The 22,996-nt window shown below is 37.6% G+C and overlaps 1 long non-coding RNA gene across 3 annotated transcripts; it reads left to right on the top strand.

Annotated features, from left to right (window-relative positions):
* The first annotated feature begins 749 nt into the window (after positions 1 to 749).
* LOC113834730 lies at positions 750 to 6,630 on the top strand. Of its 3 annotated transcripts, none has more exons than XR_003483476.2 (4): positions 750 to 1,071; positions 3,448 to 3,882; positions 4,893 to 5,052; positions 5,745 to 6,630. It is a non-coding gene; the product is annotated as an uncharacterized LOC113834730 (long non-coding RNA). The 3 variants fall into 3 exon arrangements; XR_003483477.2 differs by having other exon boundaries at positions 753 to 1,071; positions 4,893 to 4,984; XR_003483475.2 differs by lacking the exon at positions 5,745 to 6,630 and having other exon boundaries at positions 753 to 1,071; positions 4,893 to 5,728.
* The last annotated feature ends 16,366 nt before the right edge of the window (positions 6,631 to 22,996 follow it).

The raw sequence follows: 22,996 nt of genomic DNA, 5'->3' as shown, positions 1-22,996 counted from the left end.
GATGTTGCTTATGTCATCATAGCAAAGAAATCCATTTGCTGCCATTTAGAAGCGTCAGGTGACACAATGGAAAGTTAACAAGCATGTTAGTTGCTTAAAAGTTAGCAAGAACATAATTGCACTCTCTCATGATCTTCAACTATATATTTGTCATTGTGTCCAAAAATTGAGAAAATATCAACAATTATGAGGTTTGTGATCATGACTATGAGATGTAAGGAAAACCAAAAGCTGTTTTAATAGCCAGGTCCTGGGGCTAGAATGCTGATAGATATTCAAAAGGAATTTCTTTCATTCTGCAAGAGGCATACAGAAGTAAACTGAGTCCTAATGAAATATTGATATGAACACAAATAGTTTATTCAGGCAAAAGTTGATATAGAACACAGCAATTTAAAATTTCATGAATAAATTTTCAATGCCATAAGTGTTACAACAAGGTTTCCACCAGAGGGGAGTAAAGAGAAGCCTTTCCTATTCTTTGCGATTTACTAAAGATTCAGGAATCATACTGCAGTACTTTCGGTCTAATAGTGGGATGGCAAATTTTTCAAGATAGCCCGTATTTCAAGGCACAGACATCTCCTTGATTCACGGAGAAAGAATCAATGAATCAGAGCTATAATACAAGGAATCAAACACAAACAAAAATTGCTAATATCCATGGGCTCTATATTCTGTATTTGTCAGGAACAGTTTCCTTTGCCTGTGTAAATTTACAATTGGGTTTTTGTAATCTCCCAGAGCTAATAAGAACTAGAATGCAGACGTGTGTCTGGTAAGAGACTGTAATTCTGACAACTTATATGCTCCCCTTGCCTCGCATTGTAGGTCTGTGTGCATTCAAATGTCATTTGGAGCCTGAACCAATAAGAAGAGTCCTATCAATCCCACCAATGGAAAGCAAATCCTTAGGAAAGCTTTGAGATCTCCTTCTGAGCTGCTGACTCATTTCTCCCACCCAGCTTAACATGTCCAGCAGCAGAAACCACAGAAAACAGTGGATGAGAATGGAAATACAATTAATCCTAAGCACTGAATAAAATAAACAAAAGAGAAAAGCTTCCTTGGGTAAGTAGGGATCCAGTTCTTTGTGACTATATACTGGCTATCTAATGAAATTCCCTGCCCTCTCTGATTTCTGATTGCTGAATATGCTTCATGGCTGCCAATTAGAGCTGGCTTGTATTGTTTTCTGGTGTCTCTTATTTGAAGATGCTGACATTTGAAATACAAAAAGCCCTAGATGGCTAAGTAAGAATTCTTCCCTACATAATCATTTTATATTGTATCTTACAGTGACCCATATGATTAACACAAGAAACGTTTCTGTCAGATACTGATTCAAAAGGAAATCTCCGTTGCACATATTGCAGGATTCAAAATTTCAATGGAATAGCCGATATGAAAGAACAAACAGAGGCTTTTGAGCTAAGAGTACATTACTTGCACTACAAATAGAGAGAGTGACTTAGCAGGGCATAATGGGACTTCCCACCAAACTCTGCCTATCCTAGGTTTATATTGTCTCTGTCTCGTGCAGGTGTCTGGGAGAGGTTCCCTCCTCTGGAGTCTATTGCAGTCAGGGTTTGACTAATACCAGCTAAGAGCTGGATATTAGCCAGGACCCTGACTGGAAAAAATCCTCCTGTGCAGACATTTTTATTACATCAGATTGCCTCCCAGGGAGGAGGGAATACATTTAGAGATGCATCAGGAACCAATGAGGAGAGAGATCTCAAAACCTGGAATGGAAACAAATGACTGCAGTTCTTGGAGATCTGCGTCAGAGATGCTGATTCATCTACCTCTGCCCCCTCCCTGCTTTTTGTCAAAGAAGCAGGGATATTGAATTTCAAAGAGTGAATTAAATGTAGTTCTCTTTCATATTGATGAAATTCTGATTTCTGGTTTGCTGCCCTTTCTTCAAGCTGCTTTTGTCGTAGTTTTTCCCTTTGAGTGGAATATGCCATTTTAGAATACCTAGTTTTTAGACTCTGAGAAATTCTGTTACCACACTTCTGTTATATTCTGATAGTGTCGATTACCCTTATGCCTCATTTTTTGTTTTGTTTTTGAAATTAGAAGCTTCTTATTAAAAAGTCCAACCCAGACAATAGTACAGTTTTTTGGGGGGTATTCACTCAGCAATTGCTAGGCTAAGAATTCTAAAGGCAAACCCACAAATTATAAATTTTTGAGCCAAAATTAACACATCCTCTCAGCAATTCTTGATATTTTAGCAGACGTCCAGCTGGTGCCTCCACCATCTGAGCAAACAAGCATTACACACAAGAACAGAAGTCAGCAATTTGACTGTTTTTATCTTGTTACCTTATGACACATTATTTTGTATGAATAGCTTGAGGCAATGAGATATTTAATAATAGAATTTTTTGAAAGATCAGACTAAGAAGCTGGGCATTGGTGGCACAAACTATTAATCCTAGCACTGGATTGGCAGAGGCATGTAGATCTCTGTGAGTTCAAAGCCACGATGGTCTAAAAGAGCTAGTTTCTGGATAGCCAGGGCTACACAGACAAACCATGTAACAAACAAAAGAAAAAATATGCCAAAAATCCCAAGAACTTAAAAGTCCATCTCAAGACAGCTGACACAATTGCATCCAATGTAGTAGCTACTTCCTCATTGCTTATACAAAATAAAATCATTTTGATTTTATAAGGGTATTTTCTCTAAATGTAACATTCACTATTACAATAGAACTTTGCTTCTATATTTTGGAAGTGCACTTGTTCCTTTCTGATGTTGTGAGAGCTAGGCCAAGAATAAATACTACCATATGCTAACATGGAAGAGAAAATCATACCACAAATCAACCCTAGATAGAATAGTACAAGCAATTACAGAATGCTGAAAGCATTAAAATCAAAGTAATCTTCCCAAGGAATAGGTCCTGGTAGGTGTCCTAGAAGTGGTAATCCCTTGAGTCATAGACGTACAAGTTACATGATTCAGACTCAGATGATTAAATAAAAGAATCCAGAGCCCATGAATTTGAAAGAGAACTAGGGTAGGTGGGGAACAAGAACACATTTGGAGGAATAAAATGGTTAAGAAGTACAAGCATATTTTAATTTGAATGTGTACATTTAAAAATATCAAACTCCTATATCATATTTTTTTGCCAGTACAAAAAAATACATGGAGTTTTTTAAATGCTGAAACTTAATGTAGGGATTGATGGTGAGTGAAGGGACCAGCTTCCCATTTCAGCAGCCATGACAGTCTAACAAGTGCTTACCTGACCCTGCTTTGTTCACAAGGAGGTCAGATGCCTTCCTATTTCTGCAGCCATGACAGTAACACTTGTTTTCCTCAACTTGCCTGGGTCACTTGAAGGTCAGATGCCTGCTTCAATGCAAGGAACCAATCAGAAGTTAGCTGGTGGTGCTATGCTTTACGCCTCTGGTTGTGTTTTACAGACATATGCACAGCAATGATGCACAGAGCATAGTAATCACCCTGGGAGGACCTATGGGCCATAACAACCAGTTGAACAATCAACACAGGGACAAGTCTCCAAGCCTGGAGGTGCACCAATCCTGAGCCTGTGTATACCCCTAGACAATCTCCTTTAGGGTGACTTATAAAATCTCTATGTCGTGGCTTTGCAGCATAGTTCCTAGCCAATCGCCATGATGGATGGATGAAAGGCCCGAGCCAACATGGGGTTAGCTCCTTAAACAACTGACTTAAAGCCTCATTCTGTTTGAATCAAGCTTTTGACTCTGCCTGTGATTGGGGTCATTTTGGTCCTGGACCAAGATCCTGGAGGCCTGAGCCTCCCGGGGATCTTTAATTTCGGGGCTTGTCTAGATTCCTGACAACCCCTCACCTGAGTGCAGTCGATCTTGGAGGTAAGCAGGTACCCTGTTTTGCCTTGTCTACTTTCTGCGTTCCCTGTCTCTGTCTATTCTGTTTCTATAAAGGCTGGGGGTTGGAACAGGCTGTGTGACTTTCCAGTTGAGCAGGTTTGTCATCTGTTTTATCTGATTTGTTGCAATTCACACCCTGCCTGCCTGCTTTTTGGTGCTGTATCAGTTTTGTTTTTTCTGTTCTGTTGTTTCTGTTAATTGTGTAAATGTAAAGGTCCTATGTTCAATTCACTAGCAAATGATATAAATATGCATATTTATATAAAGAGACAAGGATTGAGGGGACGACCAAATCTTGTTGAGTTCAGAGTTTCAGGCTTCAGCTTCTGCAATCTGTCTGTAGGAGAGAGACTTGGTCAGATGTAGTTGCCTGCTCCATCTATAAGGGGACACAAGAGGGTTGCCAATCTGTAGGAAGCAGAGTTGGTGGGACCAAGTTGCCTTCTCCATCAGTAAGGGGACCCAGGCAGGTTGTCAATCTGCAGGGGAGAATTGGTTGTGGCCCAATTTGTTCTCCATGTGGCTAGCCATATGAAATTCTGCATAGGACCCTAAACTAGTCTGTGGGGTGTGTTTGTTAAACCTGTCTTTGTCTTTTGTCCTGACACTAGAGGTCTATCAGAACAGCTGTTGCTCTCTGGACTCTCACAGAGTCTCTACTGTCCTTACTTCCCATGAACATGGCATGCGTGGGTCAGGCGTATTTACTTGCTGCCTTGAGCACATACATGCAGATACTGTTTAAAGAATATAAGGTAACTATACGTAGTTTTAAATTCAACTTGCTAAGTTTCAAATATTTTACTAAGTTAAAACTGGTTACAGTCAGAATGAAGATTAATTAATTACAGAAATAAGGGCCTTACCTAGCCACCTGTGTGCTTAAGGTTCGCTTAAGGTATATAACTAAAACAGACAGACAGACCTCTAATGCTTCATAGACCTGCAGAATATGGTATTTAAAATGTTATCTTAAAATTTTATCATATCAGAAGACTGCCAAATCCTGACAGTGACCCAAAGTCTCCAAAGAAGACTATGAGGCACCCCAGTTCCTGCACCTAGATGATGACAACACTGACCAGTGAGTGAGATGCTCAAATGTTAGACCTACTGCCTGCCAGGACCTGGCCCAGACAGTGGACAAAACTGGTGGGCACTGAAAAATTGATTGCACCCCCTTTTCCTAGACAAAACAAGATCAGTCTTTTCCATGTCCCTCTTCCACAGAGAGACAAAACCTCCCACCTAATAGGCCTGGCAAAGATCACTGTTCTTTGATACTTCAGCCTCCAATGCTAATGGAGAGACTTGGGTATGGCTAACTGGATACAGACTGGCTTTTAACCGGCTTCTGTCACTTTTTAGTAGATTCAGAAACTGTAAAAAAAATTTACCATTCTCAAATCTCTGAAATATTAATGGTTGTCATCTTGGCAGCATCAGGCATTCAGATCCACAAGACTATAGTCAGAAGCTTAGCTGATAAAGTAGTGATTACCTACTGTTCAATCACAAGCTAAAGGTTTTTACATTTATTTTGGTTATTATCTAAGTATAAACTTAAAGGGCTTTTCATCAGACAAAAGGCACCTCTGTCCAATCCATACCTGGCTTTCTGGACAGAAGACAAATGTCCATGCTTCTATCCCAAATCTGTAGATTTTTCTAGGACTCAAAGTTTTAAATATGTTCCTGCTGTTTAAACAGATTTGCTGATATCTATTTTGTATGTAATGTTGGCTTCAATAAATAAGTTTTTAACATCTCTTCCCAGTTTAAACATGTCTTAAAGAGCTTTTTGCTTCTGGCAGACACATCTGAGTATACTTTTCTGACTACAGGCTGTTCCTAAGTAGACGTCAGACCTGGATGTGCTGTGGATGTGAACCAGCCCAGCTGATGAGGACACAAAGTGTCTCTGCAACAGAGTCTGCCAACCAGAAGCTCCTTGTGGATTCCCCATTGCCTAAATTCCCTTTTTAGCTTTTGACTAGCATTTCAGCCTTCCTGGATCCCTAACTTCATCCCAAAGTCAGCAGGAAGTAGCATGGGAAAGAATACATCTCCCATTTTCCCTGGTTTAAGGGCTAAGTCAAAAGTAACTCCTTTATAGGTGATGCCAATATCTCTCTCTAGCTTATGGGGATGGCAGGGAGACCGAAATTCCATGATTGGAATCTCCAAAACAGAAAATGGGGGAATGAGGTGCCTAGCTCCCCATTTTGGCAGACATGACAGTCTAACACATGCTTATGTGACCTTGCTTTGTGAATTAGGGGTCAAATGCCTGCCTATTTCTGCAGCCATGACAGTAACAATGTTTGCCTGACCTGGCCTTTGTCACTAGGAGGACAGATGCCTGCCTTGTGGTAAGCAACCAATCAGCAGTTAGCTGGTGGTGCTATGCTTTATGGATCTTGGTGTTCTTTATAGAAAAGTGCACAACAATGAAATGTTGAGCTAGCAATCATCCTGGGAGGGCCTATGGACCATAACAACCAGTTAAACAATCAACACAGGGCAAACCCTCCAAGCCAGGAGAGACACCAATCCTGAGCCTGTGCGTACCCCTAGACACCCCTTTACACTGTCCTATAATATCTCTATGTCGAGGCTTTGCAGCGTCTTTCCTAGCCATCTGCCATGATGGATGGATGAAACGCCTGAGCTAACATGGGGTTAGCTCCTTAAACCACTCCAATAAAGCCTTGTGCTGTTTGCATCAAGGTTTCGACTCTGCTTTGTGATTGGCTTCTTTGCAGTCCTAGAATGAGGCCTGAGCCTCCCGGGGTCTTTCAGTGAGCACATTAGCTATGGAAAAAGAAAATTGTTCTGGTCTTTGTTTTTACATCAGGCCAACTTTGGCCAACGCCTCCCTGTACATGGAAGATACCAAAACCATGGTCAGTACTACATTGAATATTAGGATGCTTATTCAGGTTAGACATGCATGAACTTCTACTGCTACCCAGGACTGCTTCTCAGGACTGGGTACACTCCAGTTGCTCAGTCTACTAACAATAAATCCAATTCAGTGTAGTGAATTTATTTTCTGACATTTTTCATTTGAGTTAGAAAGATTATTTTACATGTCAATCCCAGTTCCCACTCACTCCCCTCCTCTCCTGCCCCCCCCCCCCAAACAACACCCTACCTATTCTGCTCCCAAGGAAGGGTGAGTCCTTCCATAGGGGCACTCCAGAGTCTCCCATATCATTTCGGAAAGGGCCTAGGCCCATCCCCTTGTTTCTTGGCTCAGAGAGTGTCATTCTATGTGGGTTGGACTACCAAAGTACATACCTATGATCAGGATAAGTACTGATTCACTACAAGGGGCCCCATTGATATCCGAGGACTGAAACCCACATTCAGCTGAACTGGATCAGTCCCATGCTGGTTTCCCAGCTATCAGTCTGGGGACCAAGAGCTCTCCAAAATTCAGGGCAGCAGTTTCTCTGGGTTTCACCAGCCTTTTCTGGACCCCTTTCCTCATCAATCCTCCTTCTCTCCAACTGGATTCCAGTTTAGTTCAAGGTTTAGCTGTGGGTATCTGCTTTTACTACTACCAGCTGCTGGATGAAGGCTATAGGATCAGTATGCCTCACTTTGAAAATTAGTATTCATGGACATATTGTAGATTTAAAATTATCCAAATGAAGTCTAGATATATCTATAGTGTGTCTTCCAGTGCAGCAGAGCCCTCTGCACCAGATTTAGGTGGTTTGAGAATTTCAAGTACTACATGAAATGAAAGCATATCAGACAGGACAACATGGAGCCTGGTGACCTCTGAGAAGTTCCAGCTGTCATTGTGATCACAGGTTAAAGACCCTGGATCAGATATCCCAGAAACAGCACCAGCCGTGTCTGGCTCATTCTGTTTGGGACACCAAATGATATCACACCTGAGGTGCTCCTCACAAAGGGTATACACAGCTCTGTGACAAGTGGAATGTTCAGTATGATTCTTTCTGAGATCTTGGTTGGGCCAAGACACACATGGGTTGCCATAGGCCCTATCCCAAAGCATATGAGAGATTCTTAAGACCCCTATGGAAGGCCTCACCCTCCCTTGGGAACAGAAATGATATGTGATAAATAGGGTGTTAGTTGGGTGGGGGTTGTAATGGGAGGAGTGGAGGGAGAGGGAACTGGTATTGACATGTAAAACAATCTTATTCCTAATCAAAAGAAAAGAAAAGAAAAGAAATTCATGGTGTCTCAGATGGTTAAATAATTATTCTCACTAACATAACCACTTACACTCTATTCTTCCAAGGAACATTTGATCAGCACAAGCATGAGTTTTCCAAGTATTGAGATAAAAAATAAATCTTCCTTGTACACAATGTAGGGTGCAAGACTCAGCCAGTAATCAAGATATTAAGGCTGAAACTTTTGATTCATAGACAGGAGCCCATTTTCTACCGAGGAAACAGGTATGATTGTGGGAATTCTCACTAGTTACGTAACCTATCTTCAGTTTTTTGTTGTTGTTGTTGTTTTTTGAGACAGGGTTTCTCTGTGGCTTTGGAGGCTGTCCTGGAACTAGCGCTTGTAGACCAGGCTGGTGTCGAACTCACAGAGATTCACTTGCCTCTGCCTCCTGAGTGCTGGGAAAAAGGCATGTGCCACCAACTCCCAGCCATATCTTCAGTTTTATTTGCCCCTGTATCCTACAGGTCTCCAGGACAGTTTCCCTTCTCTGGGCTTGTTTACAGTCTGGCTTTATCTAAAGTCCATCTCTTAGCTGAACTTTAGCCAGGAACCTGACTGGAAAAAATTTTTAGTATCCTCATTTTTAGTAGATGTGATGCCAGAGAGTCTCCAGTCCTCTCAGGATTTTCATGGTAGTGACACAGTTCTGCCTTAGGATGCATACTCTTTGTGATCTCTCTTTCATATTTTCTATATATGCTTTGAAATACTTTACTTATGTATAGAGTGTATTATACAAAACTTATGTGAAGTATAATATTGCATAATCATATTTTATAAGAATATTTTATGTATTTGGATTATATTGCTATTTTAGTCATGTGTATTCTTATCAGAGTGCAAATTAAAATATGAGTGGATTGAAGAAAAATGCTTTCTTCAACGCTTCTGCCAAAGTTAGGTTAGTAGAACCTAGAATGTCATATCTCATATATGAAAAATAATTAAGTTAATATTCACTCATTTTAGAAAGGAGAATTATAAATAAGTTATACCCTCAGAATTATTTTTCTATTGTAAAACCTATAAGTTTTGATCAGTTGTATTTGCAAGTTTCCCTCATATTTTTGTTTCTCCTATTCCCTTAAAATTCATAAAAGTTATTAATATTATTACATGAATATTTTATTTTGAAGAATCCACACATTTCCTAAAAATAGAATTGCACCCAAATTCCAATATCAGTTTTACATCTGAAGCTTATGTTATTTTGTTTTCTTTGATACATACTTAATATATTTAATGCAGTTGTAGGTGCATCCATACACATCAAGCTAATAGACCATGAATATTCCCAATGGCAAACAATTCTGAATAAAAGTTAAAAAATATCCTCCTCTTTGCTTCATTATATCAAAAGCCAATGTAAGAACAGTTAGGCTTATGTACTCACTCATATGCGGATTTTAGATATAGAGTAAGGATTACCAGCCAACAATCCCCACTGCCAAAGAAGCTAATAAACTTGGAGGTCCCTAAGAGAGACATAGATGGTCTCCTGGAGAAGGGGAGAGGTTCAAGATCTGCTGAGCAAATTGGGAGCACGGGAAGAGGGGAGAGGGAGCTAGGAGAATGAGAAGGGGAGAGGAAGGGGGATGCCGAGGACATGAGGCAGCAGAAAATATGAGTCAGGGGAATAATACACCATAACAAGAATGGAGATATCATAATAGAGGGAGACATTTTTGATTTACAGAGAAATCAGGCACAAGGGAAATGTCTGAAGATCTACAAAGATGACACCAGCTAACTATCTCAGCAATGGGGGAGAGGCTACCTTAAATGCCCTCCCCTGATTATGAGATTGATGACTGACTTATATGCCTTCATCCAGCAGCTTGTGGAAGTAGAAGCAGACACCCATAACTAATCACCAATCTGAACTCGAACCCAGATGCAGAGAAGGACCAGTGAAGAGCACAGAGGTCCAGACCATGCTGGTGAAACACACAGAAACAGCTGACCTGAACATCCGGGAACTCCTGCTCCACAGTCTGATAGCTGGAATACCACCAGCATGGGACTGATCCAGACCCAAGGAACATGGGTTTCTGTGAGGAAACCTCAGAAATCTATGGTACATCCTGAGGAAGCCCAGTATTCATCCCTAGCATTGGTGTGGTCTTTGGGATCCCAGTCCATATAGAGGAATACTCCCTGAGCCAAGACACATGGGGGTGAGCCTAGGCCCTACCCCAAAGGAAATGAAAGACTCTGATGACAGCCTATAGAAGGCCTCACTATCCAGGGGGAGCAAAAAGATATGTGACAGATAAGGTTTTAGTTGGGGGGCAGGTAGGGGAGGACGGGTGGGAGAAGAGAAATGGGATTGTCATGTAAAACAATCCTATTTCTAATTCAAATAAAAAAGTTGGAAAAAAAGTGAAGTAGTTAAATACAAGAGTATACACCCCCCCCAAAAAAAAACAGTTAGGCTTTATGAGTTCTGTTCCTAAATGTAAGGGATTGTTGAGGGCTAGATATAGTTCAAGAATTTTGCATATTGTTTCTATTGTTGAAAATTCCTGAGTAAAAGTGTGCTTTCATATAAATAAGATACTTGAGATTCAGATATTTTTGTGGAATACTACCTGATATAAGTTTTCTTTTTAGACTTGAATAATTGATTCTCACACAGCTGGGTTGCCTGGAAAAACCATATAGTGCAGACATATTTGTGATTTATGATATGTTTTCTCTTTGTATATAAATAAGCTTGTGAAGTCTAGCTAAGTAAAAAAAATAAAACTTACTCTTACCAAACTTTTCTTATGTTCAGGAACACTAAGATAGTTGTATGCCTGGGTTTGAATAATGAGTGCTCTGAGAATTTAGTCAAGATTTACAAATTTCAAAATGAACCTGTTGCTGACTGAGATGTCTACTTGACTATCCACCATATAAAAATAAAATAAAAATAGCATAATGTACATAATTCAAAGACCACATCACTAACCAGTCTATATATCATTGCATCCTTATTCCTCTTATGATATGGTCCTATGTGTTATTATAATTTAAATTTTATTTTATGAATACTGGATGTAAATATCAAGCCCTTTCAGGTGTCCTAGGAGTTATGCATAGCTACAATAAGAGGAGGATGTAGGAAATGCCTGTATATTCTATATCTGACTCAGTGAAAAGTTTGCATTAAAACAATGGAAATAAAGTATGCATCTAAGAAATTATATATATATGTCTCAGTGTGTGTGTGTGTGTGTGTGTGTGTGTGTGTGTGTGTGTGTGTGTGTTTGCTGTGATGTAATGTCCTGTGTGCTAATCTATATGGAATTGTTAGTACCAGGAAAACCATATATAAAGCAAAATAAAAACTTTAAAATTTTTTGAGTTATTAATATAATAATATAATCACTGATTAATGTGTTATTATTTTTTTTTTTGGTTTTTCGCGACAGGGTTTTTCTGTGTATCTTTGGAGCCTATCCTGGCACTCACTCTGGAGACCAGGCTGGCCTTCAACTCACAGAGATCCACCTGCCTCTGCCTCTCAAGTGCTGGCATTAAAGGTGTTTACCACCAATGCCCACCAATGTGTTAAATTTTTAAGAAACAAATATAGATGGTTTGGATTCAACATACACATAGAATATTATTTAACAATAATTACATTGAGGGATTATAATAAAAATTTCTTTAAAAGAGAAGAGTTGGATAGAAAAATTATTCTTCATCATAAAAATAATAAGTATTAAATTGTGTGTCTGTATGAAAAATTATAAAGCATGGTATGAATTATTAATTTACAATGGGTGAATGTATGTCACTGTGAATATAATAAATATAATATAATATAATAAATATAATATAATAAAAAAAAACTAACTTTTTAGATTAGGCAGAATCATTTTAGGTGGGAGCACCAAAATATGTGGGTGCTGGGAAGAAGAGAGGATTCTCAGAACCATGAGAAATGCAGAGGAGATGAAATTGCTTTTTAGTGAAAAGTCATCAATCCTTTTGGCAGATGTCTTGGTTGAACATTTAAAATTAATAATGAGTCTCTATATGCTTATTTGGAAACTGCCTGGTGGGATACAATACACATTATAGAAATGGAATTTTCTTCTGGTGCCATATTTTCCAGAAAAGTCTCCCAAAATCTTTAAAATCATCTCAATACCTCAGCCCAGCTCACACATCAATTTCCTGATATGTTTTATGGTAGACTAACCCTACAGCTAGAGTTATACAGATGAATGCTTCTGATGAGAGCCTGCTACTTGTCGGCTTGCAAGCAACTAACAAAGAAATACTTATTTTAATAATCCCTACGCAATGGTTAGTTGTGTGTTTCTTTATCTCCTTCCATCACATTCTGGAACAGTTTCCTTGTTTTTCAGTTTTTGTAAATGGTACACTGGGTAACTTTTGCTTTGTGACTGGTGTCAACTCTAAGTAAGTATATATTATATTTGTCTTTCTGGGTCAGGGCTCATTTACTTAGAATGTTTTCCCCTAGTTATTGGGTACAATGGTTCAGAGGGAATAAGGAAAAATGAACAAAGGATTAAAAACAGTACTGGGTAAAAACACATAGAAACAACTTACCCGAGCTACTGAAAATTCAATGACTCTGGTCTGCCAACTTGGTAACTACATTAGATGATCTAGACTCCCTAAATATAAGTGAAATTGGTATAATTGGGGCACTCAATGAGAACATTCACTTTGGGTCTACGGTGTAATGCCAATATACAATATAACTTCTTGTAGCCTATTCTATATAAAAAGATACCTTGCTCATTCTAGAAAGGGGGTGGTGCCTTGGATTCACAAGTGCAAGATGATGGGATAGATTTTGTAGACTTACTAGGGGAGCCATTATGCTCTCTATGGAGGAGATGAAAGTTTGAGTTGTGGGCAAATGGGGCAATGTGAGGAGTGTAGGTTCTGGAATTGAAACTGGAATGTAAATCATCAATCAATAATTTTTATAACAAGGAGAATCATAACAAAAATAGAACCTAGAAATTAAGCAATTAAATTATATTTATAAGATATTATATGTAAGCTTTTCTGCAGCAGTAAAGTTACAACAATTTGACAGAGCTGTAGCTATTATAATGTCTACCTCATACCTCAGCCAGGAGGACTCACTCAGAGAACCAATGGGGGATGTGTCAGTAATGTTTTAGCAACGTTCTAACACATGCATTATGCTGAGCTGTACTTTACTGCAACTAAGACAACAACTGAAAGTATATCTTTTGCAATAAAAATAAATGAAAAAATATTTGTCAAAAAGACAAATATCCAGACAGATAAATTGAGAGTGGGGACAGTGTGCTTAAAAATAAACACATACTATTGTCTCTGTTATTCTTTTGTAACCCACAAAATTATCCAAAATCAATGCTGTGCAATCTGTTATACAGAACACCTCAGATTTTGCTGAAATATGTTCTATCCTGGTTCCACTAGCACTAAATCTTTGAATTGTGTTAACTATTATGCTATTGAAGACAAATTGTAAATTATTACTTTAGTTAATATTTCTATTTAGAAACATTCTGCTGCATAGTATTGAAAATTCGGTTAAGGGTCTACACAACACCAGGCTGAATTTGAAGAATTTTTTTCATGCTTCAAACATAATAACTTGCTAAACTTTAGGCCTTTAGGGGGTTACTGGTTGAGTTCCATACATATCTGAATTAATTCTCTAACAATTATCTTTCAGAAATGCAGGCATATGTCATTGACAAGAAGACAAACCTGGTGATAAAATAACCTTAATTAGCCCACAGTGCGAAAAAGATATTGGACAAAATATATAACAATCATCTGCATATTTTCTAAAGCCATATAATTACTATCTTTGTTCTGAACATTGTGTTTACAGCACAGGCGTTATTAGTTGTAAAAGTCAGTAAAACAAAACACCATTTTACATCATTACTATACAATTTCACAACTGAACAAATGTCCAAGGTCTTACATTGCTTATTTCAAAAGCACCTAATCAATACACACAACCCACCTTTATTCTTAGATTCATTGCATGGAATGGTCATACACAGTTTCTTATCCAAAAGAAAAGTGGGCATGGCCTATAGACAGCGTCTTCTAAGAAGGGTTATAAAACAGAAAGTTTTGGAAATTTGAAGAACTATACAATGAAAAATCTTCAAAGAAAGAACATAAACAAGATTAGACAAACAGCATCACAAAGTGAAATGTGAAATCAGATGGGAAGCTCTTCCAATTTGTAGAATTAGCAGAAAAGCCAAGGACAAAAATTGCATGAAAAATAAAAAGGCTCCATTTCTACTGAACCATAATTTCTTTAAGCCTTTCATTTCCAAAATGTCAGTGTTAAATCTGTTACACATAACAAACACAGCATGTAGACATTATGGGTTAGGTATAGGTAAATGTACGTGTTCACAGTGGAATCACTAAATTAAGTAGTTATTTGTATTTTAACATTGATTGCTAAAGCTACCGGATTGTGGGGTAAAAAAAATAAGCAAGAAATAATAAAAACAAAGTCATCATGCGTGAAATTCTGGAATATATCAACAAATTGTAGACATGCAACACATACATATATAAAATATGTATATGAAAACTCAATGCATACACTTAGATACACTTGTACAATTATTTGAAATTATTTGAGATGATTTGTAGTATATTTGGAGAGATATTAAGAAAACTGAACCCCTAATACAGTAAAGGGATAACAGTTTTCTCACTCAGATACTAGTAATGTATTATTTGGTTTTATTCTTGGACAAGGCATGCATATGGGGACCCATTTGATATTCACAGATGATTTCAAAAATATTAGGAGTACATCGGTTATGAGAGACAGAACCTATTTTTGATGTTGCTGTGTGCTTATGTCATCATACCAAAAAATTCCATCTGCTGCCATTTGGAAGCTTCACTTGGATGCACTGCAGGTTATACAATTGAAGCTCAACATGAACATCATTGGCTTAAAAGTTAGCAGGAATAAAATTCCTCACTCTCATGATGTACATGCCATAAAAGAGAAAATAGTGAGAGATACTTAAATATGTCTTTGTCACTGAGGCCAAAAATTGAGAAAAATAAGTAATTATTTTGTTTGTGATCAAGAACATTACTTGGAAATAAAACCTCAGGTGCTCTATTAGACAGGATCCTGAGTCTATGAAGACAACATATATACAGAAGGAATTTCTTTCTTTCTGCCACAGGCATACAGAAATAAACTGAGTCCTGATGACATATTGAAATACTCTCATATCTATACTGCAGTTACAATGTAGGAAATAACACAGCAAATTATATTGAAATCCTTTCTAGGAAACCTGAGTGTCTTTGGCCTACTGTGTTCTGATATTTTATGTTTTAATCAAATACTTACTTAATGCCACATACTTGTGTTGAGAAGATGGCTGAAAGATTTGAACAGTTTCAAAGGTTGATGACTGAAAAGAAAGGAAGAGGTAGCCACCAAAACATGAAACAATTTATTTAAAAAACAGGGTACAAAACTAAATAAAGAATTCTCCTTAGAGGAATATAAAATGATTTTAAAACATTTAAGAATCTGTTCAAAAATCCTTAGCCATCAGTTAAAGGCAACTCAAAGCAACTCTGAGATACCATCTTTAACAGGCCAGAATGGCTAAAATGAAAAACACCAATAACTATCTTTGCTGGAGTAGATATAGAGAAAGATGATAACTCCTCCAATGGTGGTGGGAGTGTGAACTTGTCTGACCACTTTGGAAATCAGTATTGTGGTTTCTCTGGAAAGTGGAAATGAGTCTACCTTAAGATCCAGAAATTCCCCTCTTGGGCATATACCCCCAAACTGCACATTTATACAAGGGCATATGCTCAACTATGTTCATAGCAGTACTGTTTAAAATCGCCAGAAACTAGAATTACTCTAAATGCCACTCAGCTGAAGGATCCATGGATAATATGTGAGAGATTTACACAATGGAATATTACTCAGGAAAATAATATAAAATCTTGATATTTGTAGTGAAATTGATGGAACTGAAGAAAACATCCTGAATGAGGTAGCCCAATAAAATGTAGAGAATCAGAATATGTACTCACTCTTATATGGGAATTAGACATATAGCAAAGCACTACCAGCCTACAATATACAGAACCAGAGAAACAAGGATCAAAGAGAACCCAAAGAGAAGAACCAAAGTTCTCCCAAATACAGGGATGGGGCAAGTACCCCTGAGTAATTTGGGAGGATGGAAGGAGAGAGAAGAGGAGTGGGAAGAGGAGAAGAGGAAGGGGCTGGAGGAAAGGAAACAACAGGAGGACTGAGACAGGGGAATAACAGAGGGCAAGATAGGAAATGCCTTGATTGAGGGACCCAGTATATGTTTGAAGAGAGGCCTGGCACAGGGAAAAATTTGGGGATCTGTAGGGAGACACTATAGCCCTGCCCCAGGTAACCCGCACAGGTGTGCAGGAACAAGCCCATGAGGGCAGGGCAGGGGGAAGTCTAAGGTTACTTAAATGGGGTTATTTAGGGACAGCGGACAAGTGGACATGCTCTCTCCTTCTGCTGGCCCTGGTCCCGGCTCCCACCTCTTCGCTTTGGTTTGTGCTTGGCTGGTGAATCTGAATAAAGAAAACCTTAGCCCCATTGTCTGTTGAGTGGTCACTTAACAGGGATCCAAAGGAATAACCCCAAATAAGCAACTAGGCAGTGGTGGAATGGCTGCCTTTGAAGCCCTTCCTTTATAATGAGATTGATGACTACCTCCGTTGCCATTCTTAGAAGTTTCATCCAGAGCTGATGGAAGCAGAATAGTCACCCACAATACAAACGCAGAATCCCAAGCTGAACCTGTTGGAAACTAATGGGCATTGAATAATAACAATAAGCTAATATGTATTGCAATCGTAGCATAGTTGACAGGACATAGTTGTTTTCATGACACCAACAAAACCATGCAAAGAGAAACATTCTAATACTCATTATTTGCTTTCTAGAACGTTTCCATTAGCAAATTTGCAATAACTAGCACTACCTTATGAGTAAAAATTGACTTTGTTTCATGTATGTTTTTGCTTACTTGAAAATACACAGATATTATCACAGGAAACTTCACTGTAGATTCTTCTTATTCCACGTATGTAGTATAGTTTAATTGTTTTACTCCCAAATTCTCTTGAGTCTGAGACAGAATAGAGATGAGCTTCTTGTATTCTGTCTATACTACATTGTAATTTTGGGGATGTGACATGAATGCCCTGGCACTTGCACATTTTCTGATATTTATATCTAATATGCAGAAAACAGATTTTAAAACTTGAGGACCACAGAGGACCATATCATAATGAGGTATGGAGAAGTACACTGTGGCAATTGTAGTTTTGCAGTGTTGTCCCTTAGTTTATTAGTTATCCTGTATTCTTTTTTAATTTAATTTTTTATTTAATGTTTACAAATTATAAATTCACATGTCAATCCCTTCTCCTCTCTCCCCTATGCCCCCCAGTCCAACACCATCCCCTTCACCCCCTCCACTCCCCATACAGGCTAGAGCCCTCCATGGGGGCTCCCCAAGGTCAAGGCCTAGGCCCTCCCCACCCTGTGTCCCGGATGAGAGCATCCCTTCAAGTGGGACGGGCTCTCAAAGTCCCTTCTGTTTTTTCATTCATTTATTTAGCTCATAAATAAAGTCATGCACAATTATGATACACAATTCAGTATGTTCACAATGGCATGGCTAAATTAAACCAATGTTATATCACACATATTCATCATTTTTGTTTTGAGAACACATAAAATATACTACCTCACAACTTTTAAAATATAGCATATTGTTATCAACCATATTTATCATGCTATCAGTAGACCTCAAGACTTCAGAGAGTCCATGCCTCTTGTCCAACTGCAGTTTTATATCCTTAAACCAATGGGTTCCCCATTGTTAAAACCTACATTGAAGCCTAATAGCCACAAGTCTGCTCTCTGTTCCCATAAGTTCATCATTTCTAAGTTACACATAAAATTGAAATTGTTATAGAGTGGTATTTTCAGGGAGTCATGCTTACAGATGAAGCCAGGGGAATTTGTGGGGTCCATGCTCACACTGAACAGTTTGCCGATCCCTGCTCCAAAACACCATTTATTTCTTTGTATCTATGTCCTCTAAAAAGTGACATTCTATGTTCATAATATTTAACTCTTTCTATTTGTGTTTCTCTATTTCAGGTCACTGAACAGAAACATAACTAAGAAAAGTGGTCTCCAGATAATTTGTAAGAAAAGTGTTAGATCAAAAGTTGGAGAATTTAAAATCTAAATTTCATATTTACTTCATGCTTCACATGGTAATTTCATATTACCAGGTAATGTCAATGCCTGGACATTGTTCCCTAAATGAAGCTAAGCACAGTATCTTATTTTGCTCAAAAATTTGCAGTTGCTACAATGACACATTTTAGTTTATAGTCACTTATGTCCCTATATTTAGTATCAAATAAGATACATTCATCTCTATAACTATCTTGGTAGTACATAGCAAACTTAATTTCTTGATATGCTTTGAAAATCACATGGTTGATTCTCACATTTATCCCATATATTAAGGCACTTTGTGATCCAGGACAAGACTATAGTATGAAATTTAGCATGACCACTCCTGGTTCAACTCCCATTATAATGAGATTATCTTTACTTTCTAGCTGTGAATATTTAGAAGGCATTCCCTGCATAATACATTAAATGTTAAGGTATAAATGGAGATTGCATTTTTGACTAAAAATACAAAAACATATTTTTCAAAATTTTCATGAGTAGATTTTAATGTTGAACATGTCAAACATCAGGCATGTTAGGGTTTTATACTTCCATCATCATATAAAAAAGATATCATTAATAATGTGTGATTATGAATAATTGAATAAGAGGGTGTTGGCATTTCATGCAAACTGTGTGAATATATGTCATTGTGAGAGGTGAAATAACTGGAATAGAGCTTGACAGGAGAAAGTTATGAGGGAGACCCAGAAAAAGGGAGGAGGTCCAACATTGTGTGGGAAGAGGAAAGTGATGACGTAGATTTACTGAGAAAAGGTACCAATCATGATAGAAGAGCATCCATAAGAATTGAAGCATAACTCAAAATTTAACAATTATCTATTATGCAGACTGAGATATTACCTGAGCATTTTCAATTAATAATTAGATTTCATGTGATTATTTGGTATAAAATTCCGCATAAAAATGGTATGCCTACATAGGGCCAGAATTTCCACAGAACTAAAGATTGTTATCCAAATATTCTAATACACAAAAATGGAGCCAAAAGCAGCTTTGTGATAACTTCATTCATTGGCCAAACTTAAGGCTAGTGGAATACTGAGGAGTGTCCCTAATTAGTCAGCCTCTAGGCTAGCTAATAGCCACATAAATGGAATGGATTTTATATGAGGCCATACATCCAAAAATGGGTCTTTGGAGCAGTGATCTGGAAACTACTCAGTTTCAGCATGGACCCAACAACTTGCCAGACCTTCTTCTGTAAAGATTGCTCCCTGAAACCTAAGCCCTGAAGCTACCTCTGTGACATCCTAGGATTGAGTTCCCAGCTGCCAATGCTGTGCTCCAATATATCCAATTATCTGAGCTGTATTTTACTACAATTAACATATTAGTTAAATTTTGTCTCATGCAATCAAACAACTAAACAGAGGTTCATTATAGATATATCCAGGCAAAAGTATCCAGTACTGGGTCATAGTGTATTTAGGTATACAAACATACCAGTGATTCTTCTGTTGTTTTACAGCCCACATTAATATCCAAGAAAGAAAAATACTGGTCATTCTGTAAATTAAAACTTCTTAATATGAAAAATTTAAACTCTATCACTGTCCCTTCCAAAGTATCGTCATTGTAACAATTTTTGTCTCTATTTCATGGAGACAGTAAATCAATCCATTAATATAGCTCAGCAAAGTAACCTATGAGAACACAATGATAACAAGTCAGTTTCCTGTGCTACATGTTGTTATCACCCCAGAGCCTAGGGAGACAGCTATAAGACTATCTGCAGATGCTGCTGCTAGATATTATCAACTCAAAAATTCATAAATAATAATAAAATTCAATCGTCATTTGCCCACTGCATCTCATAAGAAAGAATAGAGTATGGCCCACTAAACTTTGTCAGATACTAAAGCCTGAAGTCAAGTATGTTCCTTCTTTAAAGAGAATCAGTATTTTAGAAGCAGGTATCTACTTGTACATGGTACAGGATCAGGTGACTCAGAACTTTTGGTAACATAATCCAGTAAAGTATGGAATCAATGCTGAATTTGCTAATTTCCATGGGTTCTGTCTTCTGAATATGTCATTAACAGTCTGCTTTACCTGGGATAATGCAAAATTTTCTTTTTGAGATAGGAAACCACAATTGGTTTCTGGAATGTAGCCAGATATTTGCTGTTAAGAAATGTTCTGCTAACAAAGACATTGTCTCTCTTTGCCTCTGAATGAAGGAATGTGTACATTCAAATTGTGCATAGAATAAGAACCAAGGAGTGTTATCTCATTTCCACCAGTGGAAAGCAAATAATGTGTAAAAAAGGCGATTTCCTTCGAGATGCTGACTCATTTGTCCCTACCAAATAATTATGTGCTTCACCAGAAACAAGGAAATTGATAATTGATGGCAGGAGTAAATGAAATTTATCCCATGTCCTGAATAAAATAATAAAAAGGACAATAATCCCGTGTTAACTAGGGGGTGAACTTACATCCTGTCACCTTTTCCTATGACTTGGCTATCTCCTTGAAAGCCTCCCTTTCTGCCTTCTGCATGTTGATTTTGATTCTAGGCTGCCAATTACACATTTGAGACATCAAATGCACTTATTTGTGGAATGTGACATGTGATCCCCACAGATTCTCATGTGCCTATTTGGAAATTTCCCCTGATATAAACATTTTTGTTTGTAGGACTTCAAACCAAGCATATGATCATATGTCATGTGTCTGTCAGGTATTGATTACCAAAGTAAACCTTACTTGCATGTAATGCAGGATGAAAGACTGACCAAGTCTTCACAGACATTAAGGCTGAAGCAATAGCTTCAGAGTCAGGATAGCATTCCCTTCACAGTAAACAGGAACAATTACTCGTGCCAGTGTTGTAGGAAATCACAACAAATCCCTGATTATGCTAGGTTATTTCTTGACACCTGTATCTCTCTGGAGAGTATTTTCCAATTCTGGGGTTGTTTATAGTCAGGCTTTGCCTAAATACAGCTATATGCTGGAGTTTAACCAGGAGCCTGAGGGATAAAATCCTCAAGTGCAGATATTTTATTAGATGAGGTTGTGTGTTTCTGTAGTAGCATTCAAAAACAGATGCATTAGGAATGAATAAGGACAGATCTCAAACTTAGTGCAAATCAAAAGGCTGTAGCTTCCTTGGAGTTCTCAGTCATATTTGATGATGTATATCTCCCTCCTCACTGTGTGCTGTAAAAGAAACAGCTTAACAGAATGTAGAACACAGGATAACATGTAATTTCCCTTTTCTCTGCACTGAAATGGTAGTAAAAAATGTCTAATGGCCAGATGGTGGTGGCACACACCTTTAATGCTAGCCCTTTTGAGGACAAGGCAGGAGGATCTCTGTGAGTTCAGGGCCACTCTGCTCTTAAAAGAAAGTTCCAGTACAGTCTCCAAAACCTAAAGTGAAAAACAGGTGTGGAAATACCACAAAAATGTATTTGTGTAATGGAGTCAGATTTGCTGCTACTCCTGCCTGCATGTGTCTGATGGTGACTGTGGGCTGCTATTATTGTGATCAGTTACTTTCAGATTTTATGTATGCATCGTTTATGCAGCTGAATATATTATATATTTGATGTTAGAAATAGTTATATAATATATTATGTGAGTATAATAAAGATATACATTTTATGTATTTGAATATAGTATAAATATTTTCCTATTTGTCATAATGTTATATTAATAGTTGCTTGGATTCAATACAAAATGCTGTTTTCAAGCAATTTCCCTAATAGATCCAATTGAATCATAGTTCCACATTTTGTCTTCATAATAAAATATAAAGATAATTTATTTTAGACAGGAATAATTGTAAATATGTTTACTTATCAGTAATTGTGTTTGTTATATAGATTACTATGTGATTGACACTTTAGGTTTGCAAGTTTCTCTCATGTTTTTTATTTCCCAAATGCTATTTGCATTAAAAAATATCCATTAGTATTTTCATTTAAATGCTATATTTTGAAGAATCCATATTATTAACAAAAACAGAATTTTACTCAAAATGCCAAAGACACGTTTACATCAGAACCTGACATCATTTTCTCTCTTTTTAAAAAACTGAGTTAATTTTAGGCAATTCACTTGTCTGTCCAGCAAAATGGAACCATCTACTGGAAGATGAGCAGCTCATCATAGCATGCATGACTGAAAATATATCCAAGTATCCTCCTCATTCATTTATCTCATTAAATCAAAGAGCCAATCTAGGAAGAGTTGGCCTGAATTATCCTGTCCATAGGCATACTAGAATTTTTGAGGGCATGATATAGAAAAAGAATTTTGTGATTCCTTCTTGATGTTGATAATTCCTGAGACAAATGCCCTTATGTATAAATCACATATTGTCTTTACGTACATTTTTGTTAATGCTAGCTGATTTGAGATAGGTTTCTTCTTGGAGTGGAATGTGCCATTTTAGCATAGCTAGTAATGTATACTCAGAGAACTTCCAGTTACCACACTTCTCTTATGTCCTGGAATTTTAGTATAAAGGTTTGCCTGGGTTTCATTGTGAGAATTCATTGGTTTATTTTAGGTTATAAATTTCTAAATGAGCATGCT

This window comes from Cricetulus griseus, chromosome 3 (assembly GCF_003668045.3).
Source record: "Cricetulus griseus strain 17A/GY chromosome 3, alternate assembly CriGri-PICRH-1.0, whole genome shotgun sequence".
NCBI lineage: Eukaryota > Metazoa > Chordata > Mammalia > Rodentia > Cricetidae > Cricetulus > Cricetulus griseus.
This window is presented reverse-complemented; position numbering and strand designations above follow the sequence as displayed.